This window comes from Dermacentor andersoni, chromosome 8, assembly GCF_023375885.2.
Source record: "Dermacentor andersoni chromosome 8, qqDerAnde1_hic_scaffold, whole genome shotgun sequence".
NCBI classification, from domain to species: Eukaryota; Metazoa; Arthropoda; class Arachnida; order Ixodida; family Ixodidae; genus Dermacentor; species Dermacentor andersoni.
In genome coordinates, this window is record NC_092821.1 from 64,302,084 (window position 1) to 64,324,662 (window position 22,579).

Below are 22,579 nucleotides of genomic sequence, written 5' to 3' on the forward strand. Positions count from 1 at the left end.
GGGCGAACCAGAACACTTGGGGCAGCGATTACGCGTCAGGTGTTGAGTGAGGGCATCGCCTTGATGCCACGTCGTCAGCGCGCCTCGACAAACCAGAGCGGGCGAACCAGAACACCTGGGGCAGCGATTACGCGTCAGGTGTTGAGTGAGGGCATCGTCTTGACGCCACGTCGTCAGCGCGCCTCGACAAACCACAGCCGGCGAACCAGAACACCTGGGGCAGCGATTACGCGTCAGGTGTTGAGTGAGGGCATCGTCTTGACGCCACATCGTCAGCGCGCCTCGACAAACCAGAGCGGGCGAACCAGAACACTTGGGGCAGCGATTACGCGTCAGGTGTTGAGTGAGGGCATCGCCTTGATGCCACGTCATCAGCGTGCCTCGACAAACCAGAGCGGGCGAACCAGAACACTTGGGGCAGCGATTACGCGTCAGGTGTTGAGTGAGGGCATCGTCTCGACGCCACGTCGTCAGCGCGCCTCGACAAACCAGAGCGGGCGAACCAGAACACTTGGGGCAGCGATTACGCGTCAGGTGTTGAGTGAGGGCATCGTCTTGATGCCACGTCATCAGCGCGCCTCGACAAACCAGAGCGGGCGAACCAGAACACTTGGGGCAGCGATTACGCGTCAGGTGTTGAGTGAGGGCATCGTCTCGACGCCACGTCGTCAGCGCGCCTCGACAAACCAGAGCGGGCGAACCAGAACACCTGGGGCAGCGATTACGCGTCAGGTGTTGAGTGAGGGCATCGTCTTGACGCCACGTCGTCAGCGCGCCTCGACAAACCAGAGCGGGCGAACCAGAACACTTGGGGCAGCGATTACGCGTCAGGTGTTGAGTGAGCGCATCGTCTTGACGCCACGTCGTCAGCGCGCCTCGACAAACCAGAGCGGGCGAACCAGAACACCTGGGGCAGCGATTACGCGTCAGGTGTTGAGTGAGGGCATCGTCTTGACGCCACGTCGTCAGCGCGCCTCGACAAACCAGAGCGGGCGAACCAGAACACCTGGGGCAGCGATTACGCGTCAGGTGTTGAGTGAGGGCATCGTCTTGACGCCACGTCGTCAGCGCGCCTCGACAAACCAGAGCCGGCGAACCAGAACACCTGGGGCAGCGATTACGCGTCAGGTGTTGAGTGAGGGCATCGTCTTGACGCCACGTCGTCAGCGCGCCTCGACAAACCAGAGCGGGCGAACCAGAACACCTGGGGCAGCGATTACGCGTCAGGTGTTGAGTGAGGGCATCGTCTTGACGCCACATCGTCAGCGCGCCTCGACAAACCAGAGCGGGCGAACCAGAACACCTGGAGCAGCGATTACGCGTCAGGTGTTGAGTGAGGGCATCGTCTTGACGCCACATCGTCAGCGCGCCTCGACAAACCAGAGCGGGCGAACCAGAACACCTGGGGCAGCGATTACGCGTCAGGTGTTGAGTGAGGGCATCGTCTTGACGCCACATCGTCAGCGCGCCTCGACAAACCAGAGCGGGCGAACCAGAACACCTGGGGCAGCGATTACGCGTCAGGTGTTGAGTGAGGGCATCGTCTTGACGCCACATCGTCAGCGCGCCTCGACAAACCAGAGCGGGCGAACCAGAACACCTGGGGCAGCGATTACGCGTCATGTGTTGAGTGAGGGCATCGTCTTGACGCCACGTCGTCAGCGCGCCTCGACAAACCAGAGCGGGCGAACCAGAACACTTGGGGCAGCGATTACGCGTCAGGTGTTGAGTGAGGGCATCGTCTCGACGCCACGTCGTCAGCGCGCCTCGACAAACCAGAGCGAGCGAACCAGAACACTTGGGGCAGTGATTACGCGTCAGGTGTTGAGTGAGGGCATCGCCTTGATGCCACGTCGTCAGCGCGCCTCGACAAACCAGAGCGGGCGAACCAGAACACTTGGGGCAGCGATTACGCGTCAGGTGTTGAGTGAGGGCATCGTCTCGACGCCACGTCGTCAGCGCGCCTCGACAAACCAGAGCGAGCGAACCAGAACACTTGGGGCAGTGATTACGCGTCAGGTGTTGAGTGAGGGCATCGCCTTGATGCCACGTCATCAGCGCGCCTCGACAAACCAGAGCGGGCGAACCAGAACACTTGGGGCAGCGATTACGCGTCAGGTGTTGAGTGAGGGCATCGTCTCGACGCCACGTCGTCAGCGCGCCTCGACAAACCAGAGCGGGCGAACCAGAACACTTGGGGCAGCGATTACGCGTCAGGTGTTGAGTGAGGGCATCGTCTCGACGCCACGTCGTCAGCGCGCCTCGACAAACCAGAGCGGGCGAACCAGAACACTTGGGGCAGCGATTGCGCATCAGCTGTTGAGTGAGGGCATCGTCTCGACGCCACGTCATCAGCGCGCCTCGACAAACCAGAGCGGGCGAACCAGAACACTTGGGGCAGCGATTACGCGTCAGGTGTTGAGTGAGGGCATCGCCTTGATGCCACGTCGTCAGCGCGCCTCGACAAACCAGAGCGGGCGAACCAGAGCACCTGGGGCAGCGATTACGCGTCAGGTGTTGAGTGAGGGCATCGTCTTGACGCCACGTCGTCAGCGCGCCTCGACAAACCAGAGCGGGCGAACCAGAACACCTGGGGCAGCGATTACGCGTCAGGTGTTGAGTGAGGGCATCGTCTTGACGCCACATCGTCAGCGCGCCTCGACAAACCAGAGCGGGCGAACCAGAACACCTGGAGCAGCGATTACGCGTCAGGTGTTGAGTGAGGGCATCGTCTTGACGCCACATCGTCAGCGCGCCTCGACAAACCAGAGCGGGCGAACCAGAACACCTGGGGCAGCGATTACGCGTCAGGTGTTGAGTGAGGGCATCGTCTTGACGCCACATCGTCAGCGCGCCTCGACAAACCAGAGCGGGCGAACCAGAACACCTGGGGCAGCGATTACGCGTCAGGTGTTGAGTGAGGGCATCGTCTTGACGCCACATCGTCAGCGCGCCTCGACAAACCAGAGCGGGCGAACCAGAACACCTGGGGCAGCGATTACGCGTCAGGTGTTGAGTGAGGGCATCGTCGTGACGCCACGTCGTCAGCGCGCCTCGACAAACCAGAGCGGGCGAACCAGAACACTTGGGGCAGCGATTACGCGTCAGGTGTTGAGTGAGGGCATCGTCTCGACGCCACGTCGTCAGCGCGCCTCGACAAACCAGAGCGAGCGAACCAGAACACTTGGGGCAGTGATTACGCGTCAGGTGTTGAGTGAGGGCATCGCCTTGATGCCACGTCGTCAGCGCGCCTCGACAAACCAGAGCGGGCGAACCAGAACACTTGGGGCAGCGATTACGCGTCAGGTGTTGAGTGAGGGCATCGTCTCGACGCCACGTCGTCAGCGCGCCTCGACAAACCATAGCGAGCGAACCAGAACACTTGGGGCAGTGATTACGCGTCAGGTGTTGAGTGAGGGCATCGCCTTGATGCCACGTCATCAGCGCGCCTCGACAAACCAGAGCGGGCGAACCAGAACACTTGGGGCAGCGATTACGCGTCAGGTGTTGAGTGAGGGCATCGTCTCGACGCCACGTCGTCAGCGCGCCTCGACAAACCAGAGCGGGCGAACCAGAACACTTGGGGCAGCGATTACGCGTCAGGTGTTGAGTGAGGGCATCGTCTCGACGCCACGTCGTCAGCGCGCCTCGACAAACCAGAGCGGGCGAACCAGAACACTTGGGGCAGCGATTGCGCATCAGCTGTTGAGTGAGGGCATCGTCTCGACGCCACGTCATCAGCGCGCCTCGACAAACCAGAGCGGGCGAACCAGAACACTTGGGGCAGCGATTACGCGTCAGGTGTTGAGTGAGGGCATCGCCTTGATGCCACGTCATCAGCGCGCCTCGACAAACCAGAGCGGGCGAACCAGAACACTTGGGGCAGCGATTACGCGTCAGGTGTTGAGTGAGGGCATCGTCTCGACGCCACGTCGTCAGCGCGCCTCGACAAACCAGAGCGGGCGAACCAGAACACTTGGGGCAGCGATTACGCGTAAGGTGTTGAGTGAGGGCATCGCCTTGATGCCACGTCATCAGCGCGCCTCGACAAACCCGAGCGGGCGAACCAGAACACTTGGGGCAGCGATTACGCGTCAGGTGTTGAGTGAGGGCATCGTCTCGACGCCACGTCGTCAGCGCGCCTCGACAAACCAGAGCGGGCGAACCAGAACACTTGGGGCAGCGATTACGCGTCAGGTGTTGAGTGAGGGCATCGCCTTGATGCCACGTCATCAGCGCGCCTCGACAAACCAGAGCGGGCGAACCAGAACACTTGGGGCAGCGATTACGCGTCAGGTGTTGAGTGAGGGCATCGTCTCGACGCCACGTCGTCAGCGCGCCTCGACAAACCAGAGCGGGCGAACCAGAACACTTGGGGCAGCGATTATGCGTCAGGTGTTGAGTGAGGGCATCGCCTTGATGCCACGTCATCAGCGCGCCTCGACAAACCAGAGCGGGCGAACCAGAACACTTGGGGCAGCGATTACGCGTCAGGTGTTGAGTGAGGGCATCGTCTCGACGCCACGTCGTTAGCGCGCCTCGACAAACCAGAGCGGGCGAACCAGAACACTTGGGGCAGTGATTACGTGTCAGGTGTTGAGTGAGGGCATCGTCTTGACGCCACGTCGTCAGCGCGCCTCGACAAACCAGAGCGGGCGAACCAGAACACTTGGGGCAGCGATTACGCGTCAGGTGTTGAGTGAGCGCATCGTCTTGACGCCACGTCGTCAGCGCGCCTCGACAAACCAGAGCGGGCAAACCAGAGCACCTGGGGCAGCGATTACGCGTCAGGTGTTGAGTGAGGGCATCGTCTTGACGCCACGTCGTCAGCGCGCCTCGACAAACCAGAGCGGGCGAACCAGAACACCTGGGGCAGCGATTACGCGTCAGGTGTTGAGTGAGGGCATCGTCTTGACGCCACATCGTCAGCGCGCCTCGACAAACCAGAGCGGGCGAACCAGAACACCTGGAGCAGCGATTAGGCGTCAGGTGTTGAGTGAGGGCATCGTCTTGACGCCACATCGTCAGCGCGCCTCGACAAACCAGAGCGGGCGAACCAGAACACCTGGGGCAGCGATTACGCGTCAGGTGTAGAGTGAGGGCATCGTCTTGACGCCACATCGTCAGCGCGCCTCGACAAACCAGAGCGGGCGAACCAGAACACCTGGGGCAGCGATTACGCGTCAGGTGTTGAGTGAGGGCATCGTCTTGACGCCACATCGTCAGCGCGCCTCGACAAACCAGAGCGGGCGAACCAGAACACCTGGGGCAGCGATTACGCGTCAGGTGTTGAGTGAGGGCATCGTCTTGACGCCACGTCGTCAGCGCGCCTCGACAAACCAGAGCGGGCGAACCAGAACACTTGGGGCAGCGATTACGCGTCAGGTGTTGAGTGAGGGCATCGTCTCGACGCCACGTCGTCAGCGCGCCTCGACAAACCAGAGCGAGCGAACCAGAACACTTGGGGCAGTGATTACGCGTCAGGTGTTGAGCTAGGGCATCGCCTTGATGCCACGTCGTCAGCGCGCCTCGACAAACCAGAGCGGGCGAACCAGAACACTTGGGGCAGCGATTACGCGTCAGGTGTTGAGTGAGGGCATCGTCTCGACGCCACGTCGTCAGCGCGCCTCGACAAACCAGAGCGAGCGAACCAGAACACTTGGGGCAGTGATTACGCGTCAGGTGTTGAGTGAGGGCATCGCCTTGATGCCACGTCATCAGCGCGCCTCGACAAACCAGAGCGGGCGAACCAGAACACTTGGGGCAGCGATTACGCGTCAGGTGTTGAGTGAGGGCATCGTCTCGACGCCACGTCGTCAGCGCGCCTCGACAAACCAGAGCGGGCGAACCAGAACACTTGGGGCAGCGATTACGCGTCAGGTGTTGAGTGAGGGCATCGTCTCGACGCCACGTCGTCAGCGCGCCTCGACAAACCAGAGCGGGCGAACCAGAACACTTGGGGCAGCGATTGCGCATCAGCTGTTGAGTGAGGGCATCGTCTCGACGCCACGTCATCAGCGCGCCTCGACAAACCAGAGCGGGCGAACCAGAACACTTGGGGCAGCGATTACGCGTCAGGTGTTGAGTGAGGGCATCGCCTTGATGCCACGTCATCAGCGCGCCTCGACAAACCAGAGCGGGCGAACCAGAACACTTGGGGCAGCGATTACGCGTCAGGTGTTGAGTGAGGGCATCGTCTCGACGCCACGTCGTCAGCGCGCCTCGACAAACCAGAGCGGGCGAACCAGAACACTTGGGGCAGCGATTACGCGTCAGGTGTTGAGTGAGGGCATCGCCTTGATGCCACGTCATCAGCGCGCCTCGACAAACCAGAGCGGGCGAACCAGAACACTTGGGGCAGCGATTACGCGTCAGGTGTTGAGTGAGGGCATCGTCTCGACGCCACGTCGTCAGCGCGCCTCGACAAACCAGAGCGGGCGAACCAGAACACTTGGGGCAGCGATTACGCGTCAGGTGTTGAGTGAGGGCATCGCCTTGATGCCACGTCATCAGCGCTCCTCGACAAACCAGAGCGGGCGAACCAGAACACTTGGGGCAGCGATTACGCGTCAGGTGTTGAGTGAGGGCATCGTCTCGACGCCACGTCGTCAGCGCGCCTCGACAAACCAGAGCGGGCGAACCAGTACACTTGGGGCAGCGATTATGCGTCAGGTGTTGAGTGAGGGCATCGCCTTGATGCCACGTCATCAGCGCGCCTCGACAAACCAGAGCGGGCGAACCAGAACACTTGGGGCAGCGATTACGCGTCAGGTGTTGAGTGAGGGCATCGTCTCGACGCCACGTCGTTAGCGCGCCTCGACAAACCAGAGCGGGCGAACCAGAACACTTGGGGCAGTGATTACGTGTCAGGTGTTGAGTGAGGGCATCGTCTTGACGCCACGTCGTCAGCGCGCCTCGACAAACTAGAGCGGGCGAACCAGAACACTTGGGGCAGCGATTACGCGTCAGGTGTTGAGTGAGGGCATCGCCTTGATGCCACGTCGTCAGCGCGCCTCGACAAACCAGAGCGGGCGAACCAGAACACCTGGGGCAGCGATTACGCGTCAGGTGTTAAGTGAGGGCATCGTCTTGACGCCACGTCATCAGCGCGCCTCGACAAACCAGAGCGGGCGAACCAGAACACTTGGGGCAGCGATTACGCGTCAGGTGTTGAGTGAGGGCATCGTCTTGACGCCACGTCATCAGCGCGCCTCGACAAACCAGAGCGGGCGAACCAGAACACTTGGGGCAGCGATTACGCGTCAGGTGTTGAGTGAGGGCATCGTCTCGACGCCACGTCGTCAGCGCGCCTCGACAAACCAGAGCGGGCGAACCAGAACACTTGGGGCAGCGATTACGCGTCAGGTGTTGAGTGAGGGCATCGTCTCGACGCCACGTCGTCAGCGCGCCTCGACAAACCAGAGCGGGCGAACCAGAACACTTGGGGCAGCGATTGCGCATCAGCTGTTGAGTGAGGGCATCGTCTCGACGCCACGTCATCAGCGCGCCTCGACAAACCAGAGCGGGCGAACCAGAACACTTGGGGCAGCGATTACGCGTCAGGTGTTGAGTGAGGGCATCGCCTTGATGCCACGTCATCAGCGCGCCTCGACAAACCAGAGCGGGCGAACCAGAACACTTGGGGCAGCGATTACGCGTCAGGTGTTGAGTGAGGGCATCGTCTCGACGCCACGTCGTCAGCGCGCCTCGACAAACCAGAGCGGGCGAACCAGAACACTTGGGGCAGCGATTACGCGTAAGGTGTTGAGTGAGGGCATCGCCTTGATGCCACGTCATCAGCGCGCCTCGACAAACCCGAGCGGGCGAACCAGAACACTTGGGGCAGCGATTACGCGTCAGGTGTTGAGTGAGGGCATCGTCTCGACGCCACGTCGTCAGCGCGCCTCGACAAACCAGAGCGGGCGAACCAGAACACTTGGGGCAGCGATTACGCGTCAGGTGTTGAGTGAGGGCATCGCCTTGATGCCACGTCATCAGCGCGCCTCGACAAACCAGAGCGGGCGAACCAGAACACTTGGGGCAGCGATTACGCGTCAGGTGTTGAGTGAGGGCATCGTCTCGACGCCACGTCGTCAGCGCGCCTCGACAAACCAGAGCGGGCGAACCAGAACACTTGGGGCAGCGATTATGCGTCAGGTGTTGAGTGAGGGCATCGCCTTGATGCCACGTCATCAGCGCGCCTCGACAAACCAGAGCGGGCGAACCAGAACACTTGGGGCAGCGATTACGCGTCAGGTGTTGAGTGAGGGCATCGTCTCGACGCCACGTCGTTAGCGCGCCTCGACAAACCAGAGTGGGCGAACCAGAACACTTGGGGCAGTGATTACGTGTCAGGTGTTGAGTGAGGGCATCGTCTTGACGCCACGTCGTCAGCGCGCCTCGACAAACCAGAGCGGGCGAACCAGAACACTTGGGGCAGCGATTACGCGTCAGGTGTTGAGTGAGGGCATCGTCTTGACGCCACGTCGTCAGCGCGCCTCGACAAACCAGAGCGGGCGAACCAGAACACTTGGGGCAGCGATTACGCGTCAGGTGTTGAGTGAGGGCATCGTCTCGACGCCACGTCGTCAGCGCGCCTCGACAAACCAGAGCGGGCGAACCAGAACACTTGGGGCAGCGATTACGCGTCAGGTGTTGAGTGAGGGCATCGTCTCGACGCCACGTCGTCAGCGCGCCTCGACAAACCAGAGCGGGCGAACCAGAACACTTGGGGCAGCGATTGCGCATCAGCTGTTGAGTGAGGGCATCGTCTCGACGCCACGTCATCAGCGCGCCTCGACAAACCAGAGCGGGCGAACCAGAACACTTGGGGCAGCGATTACGCGTCAGGTGTTGAGTGAGGGCATCGCCTTGATGCCACGTCATCAGCGCGCCTCGACAAACCAGAGCGGGCGAACCAGAACACTTGGGGCAGCGATTACGCGTCAGGTGTTGAGTGAGGGCATCGTCTCGACGCCACGTCGTCAGCGCGCCTCGACAAACCAGAGCGGGCGAACCAGAACACTTGGGGCAGCGATTACGCGTAAGGTGTTGAGTGAGGGCATCGCCTTGATGCCACGTCATCAGCGCGCCTCGACAAACCCGAGCGGGCGAACCAGAACACTTGGGGCAGCGATTACGCGTCAGGTGTTGAGTGAGGGCATCGTCTCGACGCCACGTCGTCAGCGCGCCTCGACAAACCAGAGCGGGCGAACCAGAACACTTGGGGCAGCGATTACGCGTCAGGTGTTGAGTGAGGGCATCGCCTTGATGCCACGTCATCAGCGCGCCTCGACAAACCAGAGCGGGCGAACCAGAACACTTGGGGCAGCGATTACGCGTCAGGTGTTGAGTGAGGGCATCGTCTCGACGCCACGTCGTCAGCGCGCCTCGACAAACCAGAGCGGGCGAACCAGAACACTTGGGGCAGCGATTATGCGTCAGGTGTTGAGTGAGGGCATCGCCTTGATGCCACGTCATCAGCGCGCCTCGACAAACCAGAGCGGGCGAACCAGAACACTTGGGGCAGCGATTACGCGTCAGGTGTTGAGTGAGGGCATCGTCTCGACGCCACGTCGTTAGCGCGCCTCGACAAACCAGAGCGGGCGAACCAGAACACTTGGGGCAGTGATTACGTGTCAGGTGTTGAGTGAGGGCATCGTCTTGACGCCACGTCGTCAGCGCGCCTCGACAAACCAGAGCGGGCGAACCAGAACACTTGGGGCAGCGATTACGCGTCAGGTGTTGAGTGAGGGCATCGTCTTGACGCCACGTCGTCAGCGCGCCTCGACAAACCAGAGCGGGCAAACCAGAGCACCTGGGGCAGCGATTACGCGTCAGGTGTTGAGTGAGGGCATCGTCTTGACGCCACGTCGTCAGCGCGCCTCGACAAACCAGAGCGGGCGAACCAGAACACCTGGGGCAGCGATTACGCGTCAGGTGTTGAGTGAGGGCATCGTCTTGACGCCACATCGTCAGCGCGCCTCGACAAACCAGAGCGGGCGAACCAGAACACCTGGAGCAGCGATTAGGCGTCAGGTGTTGAGTGAGGGCATCGTCTTGACGCCACATCGTCAGCGCGCCTCGACAAACCAGAGCGGGCGAACCAGAACACCTGGGGCAGCGATTACGCGTCAGGTGTTGAGTGAGGGCATCGTCTTGACGCCACATCGTCAGCGCGCCTCGACAAACCAGAGCGGGCGAACCAGAACACCTGGGGCAGCGATTACGCGTCAGGTGTTGAGTGAGGGCATCGTCTTGACGCCACATCGTCAGCGCGCCTCGACAAACCAGAGCGGGCGAACCAGAACACCTGGGGCAGCGATTACGCGTCAGGTGTTGAGTGAGGGCATCGTCTTGACGCCACGTCGTCAGCGCGCCTCGACAAACCAGAGCGGGCGAACCAGAACACTTGGGGCAGCGATTACGCGTCAGGTGTTGAGTGAGGGCATCGTCTCGACGCCACGTCGTCAGCGCGCCTCGACAAACCAGAGCGAGCGAACCAGAACACTTGGGGCAGTGATTACGCGTCAGGTGTTGAGCTAGGGCATCGCCTTGATGCCACGTCGTCAGCGCGCCTCGACAAACCAGAGCGGGCGAACCAGAACACTTGGGGCAGCGATTACGCGTCAGGTGTTGAGTGAGGGCATCGTCTCGACGCCACGTCGTCAGCGCGCCTCGACAAACCAGAGCGAGCGAACCAGAACACTTGGGGCAGTGATTACGCGTCAGGTGTTGAGTGAGGGCATCGCCTTGATGCCACGTCATCAGCGCGCCTCGACAAACCAGAGCGGGCGAACCAGAACACTTGGGGCAGCGATTACGCGTCAGGTGTTGAGTGAGGGCATCGTCTCGACGCCACGTCGTCAGCGCGCCTCGACAAACCAGAGCGGGCGAACCAGAACACTTGGGGCAGCGATTACGCGTCAGGTGTTGAGTGAGGGCATCGTCTCGACGCCACGTCGTCAGCGCGCCTCGACAAACCAGAGCGGGCGAACCAGAACACTTGGGGCAGCGATTGCGCATCAGCTGTTGAGTGAGGGCATCGTCTCGACGCCACGTCATCAGCGCGCCTCGACAAACCAGAGCGGGCGAACCAGAACACTTGGGGCAGCGATTACGCGTCAGGTGTTGAGTGAGGGCATCGCCTTGATGCCACGTCATCAGCGCGCCTCGACAAACCAGAGCGGGCGAACCAGAACACTTGGGGCAGCGATTACGCGTCAGGTGTTGAGTGAGGGCATCGTCTCGACGCCACGTCGTCAGCGCGCCTCGACAAACCAGAGCGGGCGAACCAGAACACTTGGGGCAGCGATTACGCGTCAGGTGTTGAGTGAGGGCATCGCCTTGATGCCACGTCATCAGCGCGCCTCGACAAACCAGAGCGGGCGAACCAGAACACTTGGGGCAGCGATTACGCGTCAGGTGTTGAGTGAGGGCATCGTCTCGACGCCACGTCGTCAGCGCGCCTCGACAAACCAGAGCGGGCGAACCAGAACACTTGGGGCAGCGATTACGCGTCAGGTGTTGAGTGAGGGCATCGCCTTGATGCCACGTCATCAGCGCGCCTCGACAAACCAGAGCGGGCGAACCAGAACACTTGGGGCAGCGATTACGCGTCAGGTGTTGAGTGAGGGCATCGTCTCGACGCCACGTCGTCAGCGCGCCTCGACAAACCAGAGCGGGCGAACCAGAACACTTGGGGCAGCGATTATGCGTCAGGTGTTGAGTGAGGGCATCGCCTTGATGCCACGTCATCAGCGCGCCTCGACAAACCAGAGCGGGCGAACCAGAACACTTGGGGCAGCGAATACGCGTCAGGTGTTGAGTGAGGGCATCGTCTCGACGCCACGTCGTTAGCGCGCCTCGACAAACCAGAGCGGGCGAACCAGAACACTTGGGGCAGTGATTACGTGTCAGGTGTTGAGTGAGGGCATCGTCTTGACGCCACGTCGTCAGCGCGCCTCGACAAACTAGAGCGGGCGAACCAGAACACTTGGGGCAGCGATTACGCGTCAGGTGTTGAGTGAGGGCATCGCCTTGATGCCACGTCGTCAGCGCGCCTCGACAAACCAGAGCGGGCGAACCAGAACACCTGGGGCAGCGATTACGCGTCAGGTGTTAAGTGAGGGCATCGTCTTGACGCCACGTCATCAGCGCGCCTCGACAAACCAGCGCGGGCGAACCAGAACACTTGGGGCAGCGATTACGCGTCAGGTGTTGAGTGAGGGCATCGTCTTGACGCCACGTCATCAGCGCGCCTCGACAAACCAGAGCGGGCGAACCAGAACACTTGGGGCAGCGATTACGCGTCAGGTGTTGAGTGAGGGCATCGTCTCGACGCCACGTCGTCAGCGCGCCTCGACAAACCAGAGCGGGCGAACCAGAACACTTGGGTCAGCGATTACGCGTCAGGTTTTGAGTGAGGGCATCGCCTTGATGCCACGTCGTCAGCGCGCCTCGACAAACCAGAGCGGGCGAACCAGAACACCTGGGGCAGCGATTACGCGTCAGGTGTTGAGTGAGGGCATCGTCTTGACGCCACGTGGTCAGCGCCCCTCGACAAACCAGAGCGGGCGAACCAGAACACTTGGGGCAGCGATTACGCGTCAGGTGTTGAGTGAGGGCATCGTCTTGACGCCACGTCGTTAGCGCGCCTCGACAAACCAGAGCGGGCGAACCAGAACACCTGGGGCAGCGATTACGCGTCAGGTGTTGAGTGAGGGCATCGTCTTGAAGCCACATCGTCAGCGCGCCTCGACAAACCAGAGCGGGCGAACCAGAACACCTGGGGCAGCGATTACGCGTCAGGTGTTGAGTGAGGGCATCGTCTTGACGCCACGTCGTCAGCGCGCCTCGACAAACCAGAGCGGGCGAACCAGAACACTTGGGGCAGCGATTACGCGTCAGGTGTTGAGTGAGGGCATCGTCTTGACGCCACGTCGTCAGCGCGCCTCGACAAACCAGAGCGGGCGAACCAGAACACTTGGGGCAGCGATTACGCGTCAGGTGTTGAGTGAGGGCATCGTCTTGACGCCACGTCGTCAGCGCACCTCGACAAACCAGAGCGGGCGAACCAGAGCACCTGGGGCAGCGATTACGCGTCAGGTGTTGAGTGAGGGCATCGTCTTGACGCCACGTCGTCAGCGCGCCTCGACAAACCAGAGCGGGCGAACCAGAACACTTGGGGCAGCGATTACGCGTCAGGTGTTGAGTGAGGGCATCGCCTTGATGCCACGTCGTCAGCGCGCCTCGACAAACCAGAGCGGGCGAACCAGAACACCTGGGGCAGCGATTACGCGTCAGGTGTTGAGTGAGGGCATCGTCTTGACGCCACGTCGTCAGCGCGCCTCGACAAACCAGAGCCGGCGAACCAGAACACCTGGGGCAGCGATTACGCGTCAGGTGTTGAGTGAGGGCATCGTCTTGACGCCACATCGTCAGCGCGCCTCGACAAACCAGAGCGGGCGAACCAGAACACTTGGGGCAGCGATTACGCGTCAGGTGTTGAGTGAGGGCATCGCCTTGATGCCACGTCATCAGCGCGCCTCGACAAACCAGAGCGGGCGAACCAGAACACTTGGGGCAGCGATTACGCGTCAGGTGTTGAGTGAGGGCATCGTCTCGACGCCACGTCGTCAGCGCGCCTCGACAAACCAGAGCGGGCGAACCAGAACACTTGGGGCAGCGATTACGCGTCAGGTGTTGAGTGAGGGCATCGTCTTGATGCCACGTCATCAGCGCGCCTCGACAAACCAGAGCGGGCGAACCAGAACACTTGGGGCAGCGATTACGCGTCAGGTGTTGAGTGAGGGCATCGTCTCGACGCCACGTCGTCAGCGCGCCTCGACAAACCAGAGCGGGCGAACCAGAACACCTGGGGCAGCGATTACGCGTCAGGTGTTGAGTGAGGGCATCGTCTTGACGCCACGTCGTCAGCGCGCCTCGACAAACCAGAGCGGGCGAACCAGAACACTTGGGGCAGCGATTACGCGTCAGGTGTTGAGTGAGCGCATCGTCTTGACGCCACGTCGTCAGCGCGCCTCGACAAACCAGAGCGGGCGAACCAGAGCACCTGGGGCAGCGATTACGCGTCAGGTGTTGAGTGAGGGCATCGTCTTGACGCCACGTCGTCAGCGCGCCTCGACAAACCAGAGCGGGCGAACCAGAACACCTGGGGCAGCGATTACGCGTCAGGTGTTGAGTGAGGGCATCGTCTTGACGCCACATCGTCAGCGCGCCTCGACAAACCAGAGCGGGCGAACCAGAACACCTGGAGCAGCGATTACGCGTCAGGTGTTGAGTGAGGGCATCGTCTTGACGCCACATCGTCAGCGCGCCTCGACAAACCAGAGCGGGCGAACCAGAACACCTGGGGCAGCGATTACGCGTCAGGTGTTGAGTGAGGGCATCGTCTTGACGCCACATCGTCAGCGCGCCTCGACAAACCAGAGCGGGCGAACCAGAACACCTGGGGCAGCGATTACGCGTCAGGTGTTGAGTGAGGGCATCGTCTTGACGCCACATCGTCAGCGCGCCTCGACAAACCAGAGCGGGCGAACCAGAACACCTGGGGCAGCGATTACGCGTCAGGTGTTGAGTGAGGGCATCGTCTTGACGCCACGTCGTCAGCGCGGTTCGACAAACCAGAGCGGGCGAACCAGAACACTTGGGGCAGCGATTACGCGTCAGGTGTTGAGTGAGGGCATCGTCTCGACGCCACGTCGTCAGCGCGCCTCGACAAACCAGAGCGAGCGAACCAGAACACTTGGGGCAGTGATTACGCGTCAGGTGTTGAGTGAGGGCATCGCCTTGATGCCACGTCGTCAGCGCGCCTCGACAAACCAGAGCGGGCGAACCAGAACACTTGGGGCAGCGATTACGCGTCAGGTGTTGAGTGAGGGCATCGTCTCGACACCACGTCGTCAGCGCGCCTCGACAAACCAGAGCGAGCGAACCAGAACACTTGGGGCAGTGATTACGCGTCAGGTGTTGAGTGAGGGCATCGCCTTGATGCCACGTCATCAGCGCGCCTCGACAAACCAGAGCGGGCGAACCAGAACACTTGGGGCAGCGATTACGCGTCAGGTGTTGAGTGAGGGCATCGTCTCGACGCCACGTCGTCAGCGCGCCTCGACAAACCAGAGCGGGCGAACCAGAACACTTGGGGCAGCGATTACGCGTCAGGTGTTGAGTGAGGGCATCGTCTCGACGCCACGTCGTCAGCGCGCCTCGACAAACCAGAGCGGGCGAACCAGAACACTTGGGGCAGCGATTGCGCATCAGCTGTTGAGTGAGGGCATCGTCTCGACGCCACGTCGTCAGCGCGCCTCGACAAACCAGAGCGGGCGAACCAGAACACTTGGGGCAGCGAGTACGCGTCAGGTGTTGAGTGAGGGCATCGTCTCGACGCCACGTCGTCAGCGCGCCTCGACAAACCAGAGCGGGCGAACCAGAACACTTGGGGCAGCGATTACGCGTCAGGTGTTGAGTGAGGGCATCGCCTTGATGCCACGTCATCAGCGCGCCTCGACAAACCAGAGCGGGCGAACCAGAACACTTGGGGCAGCGATTACGCGTCAGGTGTTGAGTGAGGGCATCGTCTCGACGCCACGTCGTCAGCGCGCCTCGACAAACCAGAGCGAGCGAACCAGAACACTTGGGGCAGTGATTACGCGTCAGGTGTTGAGTGAGGGCATCGCCTTGATGCCACGTCATCAGCGCGCCTCGACAAACCAGAGCGGGCGAACCAGAACACTTGGGGCAGCGATTACGCGTCAGGTGTTGAGTGAGGGCATCGTCTCGACGCCACGTCGTCAGCGCGCCTCGACAAACCAGAGCGGGCGAACCAGAACACTTGGGGCAGCGATTACGCGTCAGGTGTTGAGTGAGGGCATCGCCTTGATGCCACGTCATCAGCGCACCTCGACAAACCAGAGCGGGCGAACCAGAACACTTGGGGCAGCGATTACGCGTCAGGTGTTGAGTGAGGGCATCGTCTCGACGCCACGTCGTCAGCGCGCCTCGACAAACCAGAGCGGGCGAACCAGAACACTTGGGGCAGCGATTATGCGTCAGGTGTTGAGTGAGGGCATCGCCTTGATGCCACGTCATCAGCGCGCCTCGACAAACCAGAGCGGGCGAACCAGAACACTTGGGGCAGCGATTACGCGTCAGGTGTTGAGTGAGGGCATCGTCTCGACGCCACGTCGTCAGCGCGCCTCGACAAACCAGAGCGGGCGAACCAGAACACTTGGGGCAGCGATTACGTGTCAGGTGTTGAGTGAGGGCATCGTCTTGACGCCACGTCGTCAGCGCGCCTCGACAAACCAGAGCGGGCGAACCAGAACACTTGGGGCAGCGATTACGCGTCAGGTGTTGAGTGAGGGCATCGCCTTGATGCCACGTCGTCAGCGCGCCTCGACAAACCAGAGCGGGCGAACCAGAACACTTGGGTCAGCGATTACGCGTCAGGTTTTGAGTGAGGGCATCGCCTTGATGCCACGTCGTCAGCGCGCCTCGACAAACCAGAGCGGGCGAACCAGAACACCTGGGGCAGCGATTACGCGTCAGGTGCTGAGTGAGGGCATCGTCTTGACGCCACGTCGTCAGCGCGCCTCGACAAACCAGAGCGGGCGAACCAGAACACTTGGGGCAGCGATTACGCGTCAGGTGTTGAGTGAGGGCATCGTCTTGACGCCACGTCGTCAGCGCGCCTCGACAAACCAGAGCGGGCGAACCAGAACACTTGGGGCAGCGATTACGCGTCAGGTGTTGAGTGAGGGCATCGTCTTGACGCCACGTCGTCAGCGCACCTCGACAAACCAGAGCGGGCGAACCAGAGCACCTGGGGCAGCGATTACGCGTCAGGTGTTGAGTGAGGGCATCGTCTTGACGCCACGTCGTCAGCGCGCCTCGACAAACCAGAGCGGGCGAACCAGAACACCTGGGGCAGCGATTACGCGTCAGGTGTTGAGTGAGGGCATCGTCTTGACGCCACGTCGTCAGCGCGCCTCGACAAACCAGAGCCGGCGAACCAGAACACCTGGGGCAGCGATTACGCGTCAGGTGTTGAGTGAGGGCATCGTCTTGACGCCACATCGTCAGCGCGCCTCGACAAACCAGAGCGGGCGAACCAGAACACTTGGGGCAGCGATTACGCGTCAGGTGTTGAGTGAGGGCATCGCCTTGATGCCACGTCATCAGCGCGCCTCGACAAACCAGAGCGGGCGAACCAGAACACTTGGGGCAGCGATTACGCGTCAGGTGTTGAGTGAGGGCATCGTCTCGACGCCACGTCGTCAGCGCGCCTCGACAAACCAGAGCGGGCGAACCAGAACACTTGGGGCAGCGATTACGCGTCAGGTGTTGAGTGAGGGCATCGTCTTGATGCCACGTCATCAGCGCGCCTCGACAAACCAGAGCGGGCGAACCAGAACACTTGGGGCAGCGATTACGCGTCAGGTGTTGAGTGAGGGCATCGTCTCGACGCCACGTCGTCAGCGCGCCTCGACAAACCAGAGCGGGCGAACCAGAACACCTGGGGCAGCGATTACGCGTCAGGTGTTGAGTGAGGGCATCGTCTTGACGCCACGTCGTCAGCGCGCCTCGACAAACCAGAGCGGGCGAACCAGAACACTTGGGGCAGCGATTACGCGTCAGGTGTTGAGTGAGCGCATCGTCTTGACCCCACGTCGTCAGCGCGCCTCGACAAACCAGAGCGGGCGAACCAGAGCACCTGGGGCAGCGATTACGCGTCAGGTGTTGAGTGAGGGCATCGTCTTGACGCCACGTCGTCAGCGCGCCTCGACAAACCAGAGCGGGCGAACCAGAACACCTGGGGCAGCGATTACGCGTCAGGTGTTGAGTGAGGGCATCGTCTTGACGCCACATCGTCAGCGCGCCTCGACAAACCAGAGCGGGCGAACCAGAACACCTGGAGCAGCGATTACGCGTCAGGTGTTGAGTGAGGGCATCGTCTTGACGCCACATCGTCAGCGCGCCTCGACAAACCAGAGCGGGCGAACCAGAACACCTGGGGCAGCGATTACGCGTCAGGTGTTGAGTGAGGGCATCGTCTTGACGCCACATCGTCAGCGCGCCTCGACAAACCAGAGCGGGCGAACCAGAACACCTGGGGCAGCGATTACGCGTCAGGTGTTGAGTGAGGGCATCGTCTTGACGCCACATCGTCAGCGCGCCTCGACAAACCAGAGCGGGCGAACCAGAACACCTGGGGCAGCGATTACGCGTCAGGTGTTGAGTGAGGGCATCGTCTTGACGCCACGTCGTCAGCGCGGTTCGACAAACCAGAGCGGGCGAACCAGAACACTTGGGGCAGCGATTACGCGTCAGGTGTTGAGTGAGGGCATCGTCTCGACGCCACGTCGTCAGCGCGCCTCGACAAACCAGAGCGAGCGAACCAGAACACTTGGGGCAGTGATTACGCGTCAGGTGTTGAGTGAGGGCATCGCCTTGATGCCACGTCGTCAGCGCGCCTCGACAAACCAGAGCGGGCGAACCAGAACACTTGGGGCAGCGATTACGCGTCAGGTGTTGAGTGAGGGCATCGTCTCGACACCACGTCGTCAGCGCGCCTCGACAAACCAGAGCGAGCGAACCAGAACACTTGGGGCAGTGATTACGCGTCAGGTGTTGAGTGAGGGCATCGCCTTGATGCCACGTCATCAGCGCGCCTCGACAAACCAGAGCGGGCGAACCAGAACACTTGGGGCAGCGATTACGCGTCAGGTGTTGAGTGAGGGCATCGTCTCGACGCCACGTCGTCAGCGCGCCTCGACAAACCAGAGCGGGCGAACCAGAACACTTGGGGCAGCGATTACGCGTCAGGTGTTGAGTGAGGGCATCGTCTCGACGCCACGTCGTCAGCGCGCCTCGACAAACCAGAGCGGGCGAACCAGAACACTTGGGGCAGCGATTGCGCATCAGCTGTTGAGTGAGGGCATCGTCTCGACGCCACGTCATCAGCGCGCCTCGACAAACCAGAGCGGGCGAACCAGAACACTTGGGGCAGCGATTACGCGTCAGGTGTTGAGTGAGGGCATCGTCTCGACGCCACGTCGTCAGCGCGCCTCGACAAACCAGAGCGGGCGAACCAGAACACTTGGGGCAGCGATTACGCGTCAGGTGTTGAGTGAGGGCATCGCCTTGATGCCACGTCATCAGCGCGCCTCGACAAACCAGAGCGGGCGAACCAGAACACTTGGGGCAGCGATTACGCGTCAGGTGTTGAGTGAGGGCATCGTCTCGACGCCACGTCGTCAGCGCGCCTCGACAAACCAGAGCGAGCGAACCAGAACACTTGGGGCAGTGATTACGCGTCAGGTGTTGAGTGAGGGCATCGCCTTGATGCCACGTCATCAGCGCGCCTCGACAAACCAGAGCGGGCGAACCAGAACACTTGGGGCAGCGATTACGCGTCAGGTGTTGAGTGAGGGCATCGTCTCGACGCCACGTCGTCAGCGCGCCTCGACAAACCAGAGCGGGCGAACCAGAACACTTGGGGCAGCGATTACGCGTCAGGTGTTGAGTGAGGGCATCGCCTTGATGCCATGTCATCAGCGCGCCTCGACAAACCAGAGCGGGCGAACCAGAACACTTGGGGCAGCGATTACGCGTCAGGTGTTGAGTGAGGGCATCGTCTCGACGCCACGTCGTCAGCGCGCCTCGACAAACCAGAGCGGGCGAACCAGAACACTTGGGGCAGCGATTACGCGTCAGGTGTTGAGTGAGGGCATCGTCTCGACGCCACGTCGTCAGCGCGCCTCGACAAACCAGAGCGGGCGAACCAGAACACTTGGGGCAGCGATTACGCGTCAGGTGTTGAGTGAGGGCATCGCCTTGATGCCACGTCATCAGCGCGCCTCGACAAACCAGAGCGGGCGAACCAGAACACTTGGGGCAGCGATTACGCGTCAGGTGTTGAGTGAGGGCATCGTCTCGACGCCACGTCGTCAGCGCGCCTCGACAAACCAGAGCGGGCGAACCAGAACACTTGGGGCAGCGATTACGCGTCAGGTGTTGAGTGAGGGCATCGCCTTGATGCCACGTCATCAGCGCGCCTCGACAAACCAGAGCGGGCGAACCAGAACACTTGGGGCAGCGATTACGCGTCAGGTGTTGAGTGAGGGCATCGTCTCGACGCCACGTCGTCAGCGCGCCTCGACAAACCAGAGCGGGCGAACCAGAACACTTGGGGCAGCGATTACGCGTCAGGTGTTGAGTGAGGGCATCGCCTTGATGCCACGTCATCAGCGCGCCTCGACAAACCAGAGCGGGCGAACCAGAACACTTGGGGCAGCGATTACGCGTCAGGTGTTGAGTGAGGGCATCGTCTCGACGCCACGTCGTCAGCGCGCCTCGACAAACCAGAGCGGGCGAACCAGAACACTTGGGGCAGCGATTATGCGTCAGGTGTTGAGTGAGGGCATCGCCTTGATGCCACGTCATCAGCGCGCCTCGACAAACCAGAGCGGGCGAACCAGAACACTTGGGGCAGCGATTACGCGTCAGGTGTTGAGTGAGGGCATCGTCTCGACGCCACGTCGTCAGCGCGCCTCGACAAACGAGAGCGGGCGAACCAGAACACTTGGGGCAGCGATTACGTGTCAGGTGTTGAGTGAGGGCATCGTCTTGACGCCACGTCGTCAGCGCGCCTCGACAAACCAGAGCGGGCGAACCAGAACACTTGGGGCAGCGATTACGCGTCAGGTGTTGAGTGAGGGCATCGCCTTGATGCCACGTCGTCAGCGCGCCTCGACAAACCAGAGCGGGCGAACCAGAACACCTGGGGCAGCGATTACGCGTCAGGTGTTAAGTGAGGGCATCGTCTTGACGCCACGTCATCAGCGCGCCTCGACAAACCAGAGCGGGCGAACCAGAACACTTGGGGCAGCGATTACGCGTCAGGTGTTGAGTGAGGGCATCGTCTTGACGCCACGTCATCAGCGCGCCTCGACAAACCAGAGCGGGCGAACCAGAACACTTGGGGCAGCGATTACGCGTCAGGTGTTGAGTGAGGGCATCGTCTCGACGCCACGTCGTCAGCGCGCCTCGACAAACCAGAGCGGGCGAACCAGAACACTTGGGGCAGCGATTACGCGTCAGGTGTTGAGTGAGGGCATCGCCTTGATGCCACGTCGTCAGCGCGCCTCGACAAACCAGAGCGGGCGAACCAGAACACCTGGGGCAGCGATTACGCGTCAGGTGTTGAGTGAGGGCATCGTCTTGACGCCACGTCGTCAGCGCCCCTCGACAAACCAGAGCGGGCGAACCAGAACACTTGGGGCAGCGATTACGCGTCAGGTGTTGAGTGAGGGCATCGTCTTGACGCCACGTCGTTAGCGCGCCTCGACAAACCAGAGCGGGCGAACCAGAACACCTGGGGCAGCGATTACGCGTCAGGTGTTGAGTGAGGGCATCGTCTTGAAGCCACATCGTCAGCGCGCCTCGACAAACCAGAGCGGGCGAACCAGAACACCTGGGGCAGCGATTACGCGTCAGGTGTTGAGTGAGGGCATCGTCTTGACGCCACGTCGTCAGCGCGCCTCGACAAACCAGAGCGGGCGAACCAGAACACTTGGGGCAGCGATTACGCGTCAGGTGTTGAGTGAGGGCATCGTCTTGACGCCACGTCGTCAGCGCGCCTCGACAAACCAGAGCGGGCGAACCAGAACACTTGGGGCAGCGATTACGCGTCAGGTGTTGAGTGAGGGCATCGCCTTGATGCCACGTCGTCAGCGCGCCTCGACAAACCAGAGCGGGCGAACCAGAACACCTGGGGCAGCGATTACGCGTCAGGTGTTGAGTGAGGGCATCGTCTTGACGCCACGTCGTCAGCGCGCCTCGACAAACCAGAACACCTGGGGCAGCGATTACGCGTCAGGTGTTGAGTGAGGGCATCGTCTTGACGCCACATCGTCAGCGCGCCTCGACAAACCAGAGCGGGCGAACCAGAACACTTGGGGCAGCGATTACGCGTCAGGTGTTGAGTGAGGGCATCGCCTTGATGCCACGTCATCAGCGCGCCTCGACAAACCAGAGCGGGCGAACCAGAACACTTGGGACAGCGATTACGCGTCAGGTGTTGAGTGAGGGCATCGTCTCGACGCCACGTCGTCAGCGCGCCTCGACAAACCAGAGCGGGCGAACCAGAACACTTGGGGCAGCGATTACGCGTCAGGTGTTGAGTGAGGGCATCGTCTTGATGCCACGTCATCAGCGCGCCTCGACAAACCAGAGCGGGCGAACCAGAACACTTGGGGCAGCGATTACGCGTCAGGTGTTGAGTGAGGGCATCGTCTCGACGCCACGTCGTCAGCGCGCCTCGACAAACCAGAGCGGGCGAACCAGAACACCTGGGGCAGCGATTACGCGTCAGGTGTTGAGTGAGGGCATCGTCTTGACGCCACGTCGTCAGCGCGCCTCGACAAACCAGAGCGGGCGAACCAGAACACTTGGGGCAGCGATTACGCGTCAGGTGTTGAGTGAGCGCATCGTCTTGACGCCACGTCGTCAGCGCGCCTCGACAAACCAGAGCGGGCGAACCAGAGCACCTGGG